The following is a 10,400-nucleotide window of genomic DNA, read 5'->3' as shown; positions in this document are numbered from 1 at the left end:
AGTTTCTTGGATAAATAAATAAATAGATACATACACAACTGACAGCCAGCCAGCCAGCAATTCAGTTTTGTGGTTAAAAAAACTAAATCCCATGTTTGACAGAACCCCAAAAAGAGAAAATGGTTAAATTTCCTCTTTGCCCCCCGTAAGTCTATCTTTTACCGATGCAACACTGCGTCAATTAAACCGAGCCTAATAAAATTTTAAAAACTCTATTTTCAGTCCCTAATCTATTGAATCAGTTCAACTTATACTTATGACTTTTTAATCCATGAATTTATTTCACCTACTTTTTCAAATTAGTAATTGAATCTTAACTGATAACACTATAAGAATAATTTACATTAAAATATTTATTTAAAAAAAAAATTGCTCACGTGGCCAATATTACACAAATTGTGATTCTTTTTGTTTACATGACTCTCACGTAAATTTACATTGTCCGTTTAGAAAGAAAAGAAAAACTAAGGCGTTATCAATGTTAAATGAAAATAGTGAATATATTCAATTTATGAGAACAAAAATAAAGGACTGAATTGTAAATGTTCAAAGAATACAGGGACCGAGGATTGAATTAGACAAAAAGGGAAAGAGTTTATATAAACCAAATATAATCTAAAGGACAAAATCTGCCACTGCCACCCCATGTTTTACTAATTTTACAAATTAAAATATTAAAAAAAAAGGAAAGTATTTTTTTGACTTTTTCTCTCCTTTGCTCTCTCACTAAAAACCAAACCCTGATAAATCTGTTGTTTGACTTGTTTTTTTCATTCATCTCATTTTCCCTTTGTCCTCTCCTCCAAAGAACTCTCCTTATCTCTCTCTCTCCCATTCCCTTCTTTCACTTATATATCCTTCTAAAAGGACAACATCAAGCTTAAGCACAAGGTTCAAATGCCAGTCGAGGCTCCGAATATGAATATTTTCCCTCAGTTCATCCCCAATGGGTAAACTTCAAACTAAATCCGTCTCTGTTTCTGTATAAATTCTGGGTTTTGTTTTCCATTTTGTTAACGTTTTTGTTGTTGTGACAGAGATTTTACTAGTGTTCCTTTGGTGGATACAAATACAATGCAAGAAGCTGCTGTTTATCAATTTTTCTGCAAAACTTCAATCAACAAAGCTGACAGTGGACTTACGTATAACGTGAATATCCCGGTCTCGTCGGCTCCGAGGAAAAGACCAAGATGCGTCGTTTGTCAATTGCTTCGATTCCTACGCTGTTCCTCGAAAGAACAAATCTTTGGGTGTTTCTTCTGTTGTTGATGCTGGTGTTTTCTGTCAGATTCAACAACAGCAGCAGCAAGAAATCGACCGTTTGATTGCCCAAAATGTGAGTTCTTTTTTTTTTCAATGGTGTAGGACAGGTTAACAAATTAAATAACAAGGACAGTTTATTGATGTTTCTTTTGTGTGTTATTTACAGATGGAGAAACTGAGGGCGGAGCTCGAAGAAAAGAGGAAGAAACAGTCGAGAATGTTGTTAACGGCTATCCAAGACGGCGTCGTGAAGAAATTGAAGGAGAAAGACGAGGAGATTCAAAGAATGGGGGAACTGAACTGGGTTCTTCAAGAAAGGGTTAAAAGCCTTTGTTTAGAGAATCAACTATGGCGGGACTTGGCGCAGACCAACGAAGCCACCGCCAATTCTCTACGCACCAATTTAGAACAAGTCCTGGCCCATGTCTGCAAGGAACGAAACGTTGCCAACGACGGAGCCGCTGCGGATTTGGTTGATGATGCGGAGTCTAGCTGCGGAAGCTGCGATGAAGGGTGGCGCAAGGTGGTTGTTATGCCGCCGCGACAACAACCAACAGAGGCGGTGGTCGAGGACGGTAAAACGAAGTGTAGAAAGTGTGGGGAGAAGGAGAGTATTGTGTTGTTGCTGCCATGCAGGCATCTTTGTCTATGTGCAAAGTGTGGGTCCACTCTGGTAAGCACTTGCCCTGTTTGTGACTCCGTCACCAATGGCAGTGTTCATGTCAACATGTCCTGAAACCATTGTTTTTTTTAGTGAAACAAAACAGAAAAAAGAAGGTAAAATGCAAATATGGTTTTAAGAAATTGATCATAGATTTTTTATTTTAATTTTAATTTTTAACTAAAATTTAGTATCAAATTTTTATTATCTACTTGAACATAATTGATTTTTTAACATTTATATTAAATTTATAATTAATATCTGATATTTTTATATAATCAGTAATATTTGGTATATTAATTAAACACTAACTAATATCTAATATTAATTTGATTAATTAATATATATCGATAATTTAATTAATTATTTAAATGTCAATTAAAACTATTAATTTAAAAAAAGTCAAATCTAAATATTAATTTATTCAACATTCTTTCAGAAAAAAGGGGGTTAATTGTATTGTGTCTTGGCTCATTGAAGAGGTGACCTTCTTGGTTCTTTAGATTCATTCATTGAATTTTTGGTGCCCAGTCTAGGAAATGATGACATTCTTTTTTATTTTACTCGTCAATTTAATTGACTATTTCAAATTGACTACTTCAACTCTAATTAAACTGGAAGAATTATATATTAATTTAAATTGACTCTAATTTTAAAAGAAATTTGATTATTATTTTTTATCATCCCTACCTAAAATCACGTAAAGGCAGACACAATTGAGTGTGAAAGCGACATATAATTACTTTTAGTTGCCCAATTGTCATGTCATGACCATCAACCAGGCTATGATTACTATGATGTAATCTCATCATAAAGCTATGTATTCCGCAAAAATAATTGGATAATTATGTCTTGACAGCCTAATTTAAGGTTAAGAAATAAAAGGAAATAGATTCGTTCGAAAATTTTATAAAATTTATAATATTTTCAATTGGATGCGACTTAAAATATTAACCCTTTAATATTTTTGATTGAACTAAAAATATTATGCATATCGTAATATTTTCGGTTATTAACCAAAAATATTATAAAGACGGGTTTCAACTGAAAAATATTAAGAAAAAATTAATATTTTAAGTTGTGCCAAACCGAAAATGTTATAATTTTAATAATATTTTTGGCCGTTTCTTTTCCCAATCTTAAATTAAACTGCCTTTTCTTAGACTATCTCAAATAATTTCCCTTTGAATAAGGAGAAATTAAAGTACAGACAAGCAATTATGGGACTAACAAAGCTATCATATTTATTCAACTTGAGTACTATTAGTTGCCTCTCCTTCTCATTTACTTTGAATTAATTAAAACTATATGTGCCCACTAGCTAGTGAGGTTGCCTTAGTTTGCTTTAGCTACTTAATTGTAGGATTACATAAATAATCTAATCCAACTATCTAAGAGAGATGTTTGGTTTTCTAGCTTTGCTATTGTTGGCATTATTAATATTGGGTAAATTATAAATTTCATCACTCAACTTTATTCTCATTCTTATTTTAATCACTAAAATTTGAAGATTTTCAATTTACTCACTATACTTTCACTTTGCTCCTATTTTGGTCATTTTGCCATCAAATACTTAATGACATTATGAGTGTATATATATATATATATATATATATATATATATATATATATATATATATATATTAAATTATGAAATGATCCCAAAATTTTCTTCATTGTTGGTGAAAAACTCTTAGTTTCAAATCCCATTTGATTTCTCGATGATTAAACATCTTATTCCAAATCCCAACAATGGAGAGGTAAAGAAGGAGGAAACAAGTTGTATATCTTGATTCCACATTGATCGATTGGTAATAGTATATAATAGAGTGATTTGAGATTTTATGAGACAGGTTTAGAGTTTAATTTTACGAGTTTTAAAGAAATCTAAGTAAAATCTAAACTAATAGAATGATGGAAGAGAAGGAGACAAGTTCGTCGATATTTGAGTGATCGAAGAGGATGCCAAAGTCTCTGCCAAACTTCTTGCAGCAGAAATGTGAGTTGGAACCTTAATTTTTGTTAGTTTGTTGGATATAAATTATTGAATCAATGATCTGCCCAGCAATTTAACAATAAAGTTGAATGTAGTTATCTAGTTGGATCAACTTTTAATTTTCATAAAGTACAATGATGAGATTCTAACAAAACACGCTAGATCGAATTCTCAATATTCATAAAGCATGAGCATGATTTTTTTATTATAAAAAACCCCTTAATTTTAATATAATTTTTATGGATAAAAACATTAGTCGTCGAATTTGACAAGTACGTTTCACAATTTGGTTTCTTTTCTTTTTTTATTCACAGTAGTTTTTGAATTTGGCAACCTGTTCTACTTTTTAAGTTATTGTGATAATGTGATACTTTGCAGTAGAAAATATTATTATTCATCAAAATGACTAAAAATTCAAATTTATGGAATGGAGTGCATTAAAGGAGAAGCCTACACGTCAGGCAATATGAAACTGACACTGAATAGAAAAATTAGAGACCCAACCCCTGAACCCTGCCGGTGAAAGTAAATTTATGGAGTACAACAATTAAAAAAGAGAGAAAGAACAAAACAACAACAGTGTCCTTCAATTATGATTACTATATGTGGTGTGGAAATCTGTATGGCAGATGGCAATTGCAGTCCCCCCATATTATAGCGTAAAACACAACGTAAAGGCGAAGACAAACACACAGAGAAAAGACATTAAACAAATGTTGAAGAGATATCATATGAATTATGACATGAGATACCCTAAAACTACGTGTTTTTCTTCTTTTTATTAAATGTCTCTGTCACTCTCTGTCTGTGGTGTGTCAGCAGATATATCATGGAACCCCACAAATTTGTGGTTTCATCTCTTCACTTTCACACGCTGTGTGCGCCTCAAAATCAGCATTATTCACTTACCATTACCATTTCATGTTCATCCACATGCTTTTGTTTGCATTTGTTTATGGTTTCCAACCTAACCTAGATGAAGTATCTTGTCATCTCTTCAATGGTATCATTTTCGGACATTACGTAAATGAAAATAGTGGAATTCTGATTTTGGTCCCCGCGAGAATCATGATTGAAGTTGTTCACACAATTGTCAGATTGGCCCCTGTTATATGCAGTCATAGTTTTGATAATTTGTTCATAAATCATTCGTTTATTAAATTAAATAATGAATATTAATAAAAATTTATGTTCATTTGATAATACGATCGAATATGAATAGAACTGTATTCAATTGTTTATGTTCATGAAAAACTCGTTTATCCGATTCTTCTTTTATTTTCTTTTTGAGATAAGGACTAAGTTGAATGTAAGTTAAAATTTGGAGTACAAATGGTGAAATCTAAGAAGCTTGAGTACTAATGCTATAATTTCATTGTTTATTTATCATGCAAAGTAATATTTATTTAATGTTACACGAATATATTGACCAACAAGTAAATAAATATGTTTATGAATGTTAATATTTACGAACACTAAATGAATCGAATATGAATACAAATTTTATTGGTTAAATCTAATTCATTTACGTCTTTAATTGTAATAAAAATAAAATCAAATATGGAAAGGAATGAAATTGTTTAATATGAACTCTCAATGGATCATAGCATAAGAAGAAAAATCACAGTATAACCGATCAAAATGAATTACATATGGATGGGTGAGTGGATATGGATAGGCAAATATGGGACAAATGTGGTGTATATAGGAGAACGTGTGGGTTAGAGACACACATGTGTACGTATAAATAAATAGAGAGAGAGAGAGAGAGCAGTGTCCAAGGGAGATGAATAATGAACTAAGAGAAAAGCAAAAGAAAAGAACCCAGGAAACACGCCGAGGAGCTGCAGCAAAAGGTGTGAAAAGAGAGTGGTGGGATTATGGAACTGACTAAGCGTGATCATGAGTCCAAACCCCTTTGGAATTGACCACCATTTTCCTTTTTTTTCTTCTGCAGTCCCTGCAGATCATAATAATCATGCAGCACTTGATTTGCCCTTTTATGTGTGTGTGTGTGTTGTGGGGTGATAAATTTGGAGGGTGCAAACCCGAAAAATATCACAGAAAGATTGAGAGAGATGATGATGATGATGGAGCCCTGTGTATGGGTAAAAGCCAAGGCTGGTGTGTGTAATGTGCAAAGCTAACGCACGAGAACAAGATGAAAAACTAAAAAAATAGGTTTAATTTTGAGTTCTGTCCTTTATTTTTTAAAATTGCGAATTTCATCCCTTCATTTTATTTGTTTTAATTTTAAGAACGAGGTCAAAATCAAATATTGAGAGGAATTAAATTATTTAATATAAAAAATATAAAAGATTATATAAGAGTGGATATAATTTAATTTATATAATTTTTAAGTTGATAGAGCATAAATTATCGTATAAAAAAAAATATTGGGGACAAATTATTAAAATTGATAAGTTAGTCTAATTACTCATACCATTTATACTTGAACCGTCGATTTTCACTAATTTGTAGCATATAAATATTTAACGATTGATTTTTGTTATAAATTATTTAACGATTGATTCTGTTAGGTGCAATTCAAGGTTTATGTCATATAATTGAGAATTATTTTTGAATAAATATATCTTGTACTGATCTTAGACTAATAAAAAAAATTAATCTCTTTAATTTATTAAATTTCATCCTCCTAAATTATGATACATGATAAGTGAGTCAAACTGGTGATAAACATATGAACTTGAACCTTTAAATTTGTTAATTTATTGCACCGCATGTATAAATCATTAAATTAAACTTCAAGATGAACAATTTAACAATAAAATTTTAACTATATTACTAAATCATTTTTTTTTCAATTTTTATAAAATAAGAGAATAATTTACTATTAAACATGCATAATAATAGTAAAAGGAAACCTGCTAATTTTGGACTTGTGCATAGGGCTGTAAATGAGACGAGACAGATCGCGAGTTACTCGAGATCGACTCGGTCCAGCCTCGATAAATACTAGGATCGAATGGACTCGACTCGAACTCGATCTCAACTCGAATTCTTAACGAGCCGAAACGAGCTACTTGATACTCGACTCGAAAAGCTCGTGAGTAGCTCGAAAATATAATATATTAAGATTTTATTTTTTAAAATAAATTATTAATAATATTAACATTTATGTGTGATTTTTTAAAAAAATACAATAAAACTTTCATGTATTTAAGATTCAGGTTTGAGTTTGAGTTTGAAGATTCAATCTTATTAAGTTAAGATTTTTTTTCATTTCAAGCCTTTTCGAGCTGCTCACGAGCTTCAGTTCAGGATTTCGAGTTCGAGTCGAGCTTAAAAATTTTAAGCTCGCGAATTTTCGAGTCGAGTTCCATTTTAGAGTTTTCGAGTCGAGTTGAGCTTAGCAATACTCGAGCTCGACTCGGCTCGTTTACACCCCTACTCGTGCATGAGTTAAATTTCAGCGACTTGTCTTCTCTGAACAAATGATAAAAGACCTTTCATGGGAGGGACGGATCAAAGTTTGATACTTTCTTTGCATCACTTTCATTACCATGGCTTCTATTCCGGGTTCCTGACACATACAACCTTTGCCATTTCCAAGTTCACTGTTCCCCCACTTGTTCCATATGGCTTTCTCGCCCATGTGGGTTGTGAGAAAAATTATTTTCTCGTATAAGATATTCACTATATTATTTTTTAAAATAAGATTTTTTATTGGTTTGAAGATATCGTGCACTTTTAGTTAGGGGTGTTCATTCGGTTAATTCGGTGGCCGAACCGACCGAACTACCATTTTCGAATTAATCGAACTTTTTTTTTCTTTAACCGTTAACTGAACCGAACTTTTTTTCGAAAATATTAACCGAACCGAATAAATTTCGATTAATTTTCGAATTAACCGAAATTTTTTAGAATTTTAGAATTTAATATTTTTTAATTAAAAAACAATTTACAATTAATTTAAATAATATCTAATTATAAATAATATCTATTAATTTGATTCAAAAATTTTACATTTAGTTTTGATATTATTTTAATTAATTAATATTGATTTGGGTTTTAAATGGATTTTAAATGGATTGGGCCTCTTAATATAATTATATTTAAAGGTTAATTCGGTTAATTAATCGATTTCGAACCGAATTAACCGTTAACTGAATTCCAAAAAAATCCTTAACCGTTCTCTGACCGAATTAATTCGGTGGCCGACCGAATTAACCGAACTAATTCGGTCGATCGGTTAATTCGGTTAAAACCGAATTTTAAACACCCCTACTTCTGATGGCTTTTTAATTTGTCTGAAGACGTCATGCAGTCGTGAAGTTTTTCATTTACCTGAATACGTCATACATTCGTGAAGTCTTCATATTTAATTTGAAGACGCATGAATACCTAAAAAATTTAAATTAATACTGTTCAATTTACCCTAAATATAAAAATAATTCCCAAAATAAATATAATGAGAATTAAAAATCTAACTATATTATCTCAGTCATTTTGACTATTCTATAGGTTAATGTTATGTCATGCTTTTTTGGACCCACCTTTTTGTTTTTTTTATTTATTTATTTATCAACTTTTGTTTTCATCTTCTTCCTTGGCTTACTTATCTCGTGAAATTGCCTTCCAGGGTTGATAGTTAAAGTTGATGAAGACGCCAAGAATATCTTGATGAGGAAATGATTACTTACGTCAGTTTTAATATAGATTAAAAAAAATTATTGATTTCGTATTTTTTAAATAATAAAATCGATAAAAAATCAAAAATATTATTAATTTTACCGGTTTTGATGTTATTATTAATTACCGATTAGGTAAACTCGGTAGAAAATCCTGTAAAAAATAATACTTTAGTAAAGTATTACTTAAAATATTATTTTTACCGATTTTTTTACTGCATTTACCTTTATCGATAATATAACCAATATAAATAATAATATTTTCTATTATTTTTTTTCTAATTTTATTATTAAATAATAACAAAATAGATAATATCTTATTTTAATCTTTTATATTAGAGTAACACGATGTATAACTTCCCCCATGAATTCATCTTTCTTTCTTTAACCAAAAAATCTCGGTAGTTGCCAATTACCCATCAGCCTGTCACGCTCAGCTAAGTTTTCCGTAAGTTTCTAATTATTATTTCTTTGGTAAAATAACATAATTATACTCAAATTACCTTTCGATTATAAAATAACTATTAAAATTTTAAACTGATATATGATGACCATCGCAACATCATAATATTAAATTTAATAATTATTTAATTTAATAACTACTTTATAATTATGATCATTAGTTTGTAACAGTTCATACTTTAATGATCATTTTATAAGTTTTTAAAATTCTATAATAATAAAATCACTTTATATACGTTTTTGTATTATTATTGAATCAATTGATAATATATTATTATAATTAAAAATATGTTTATTAATTTTATTGCCAATAAAATAATAGGGTAAAGTACACAAATGGTCCCCGACTATAGTATTACTTTATTACATCCATCGACTATTAAAAGTTATAAAATAGTCACCCAATTCATTAAGTTTCAAACTCATCATTTTTCATTAAAAAATGACGTTATTCTAAGTTGAACGTTAACTTTATAGTTGTGATATGATAAAATCTGATTCCAAAATCTCAAACCACTATCATATATATCTCAGTCATCATGTTAACGTCTAGCTTAAACAATTGTCAAGTTTTTAATAGAAAAGGACAAGTTTGGAATATAATGAAGTCATGTGGCCATTTTGTAACTTTTAATAGTTGAGTTACTTAACAAAGTAACATTCTATAGTCGGAGGACCATTTGTAACTTTTAATAGTCGAGGGACTTAATAAATAATATTCTATAGTCGAGAGACCATTACGTACTTTATCCAAAATAATATAATCTAATTTACTAATAACGTGTAAAATTACATATCATTATACGTCAATATTGATCGAATTGTTCTTCTAAGAAAGCTAGTGGAGGCATTGCTTTAAGATCATCGTCACAAAGAGAGTAAGGATTATGCTTATTTGACAAATCCAGAAGAAGAATAATAAGATGCTCTATGCCTCTACCAACAACCCAATATTTCATCCCACATGTCTTGCCAACCCTATCCATGACAATGGAAATTAGGGTTTTGTCAACTCTTTAAGGGTAAGGTTATTCCACAATTACTTATAGTATTAATATAATATATTATATGTAATAATCGAAAGTGTCTCAAAACACAAATTTTAACGTACGAGATCATCAAAATTTATTCTTATTCTAACGAAGTCCATATGCAAACTTGATCTATAATCAAATATACGTAAATAAAAGGAAATATAAAAAAGTATAAGAAGAATAGATCCCGTGTTTAGATAAAGGGATGGAAAGGTATAAGTCCCACAAATACTTTTCATTGGCGAATCACATTGATATTGATGTTTTGCTTCTTTTGTTCTCTCGACGACACATTTTTCTCTTTGTATCATCCCACTACAAAAGAAAAGTTA

At 30.2% G+C, this 10,400-nt stretch overlaps 1 pseudogene; it reads left to right on the top strand.

Annotated features, from left to right (window-relative positions):
* The first annotated feature begins 804 nt into the window (after positions 1-804).
* Positions 805-2,031, top strand: LOC120169712 (annotated as a pseudogene).
* Positions 2,032-10,400: the final 8,369 nt, after the last annotated feature.

The sequence above is a fragment of the Hibiscus syriacus genome, unplaced genomic scaffold, assembly GCF_006381635.1.
Source record: "Hibiscus syriacus cultivar Baekdansim isolate YM2019G1 unplaced genomic scaffold, ASM638163v2 tig00111769_pilon, whole genome shotgun sequence".
Lineage (NCBI taxonomy): Eukaryota > Viridiplantae > Streptophyta > Magnoliopsida > Malvales > Malvaceae > Hibiscus > Hibiscus syriacus.
The sequence above is the reverse complement of the archived record's forward strand: the minus strand, read 5'-3'. Positions and strand labels throughout refer to the sequence as shown.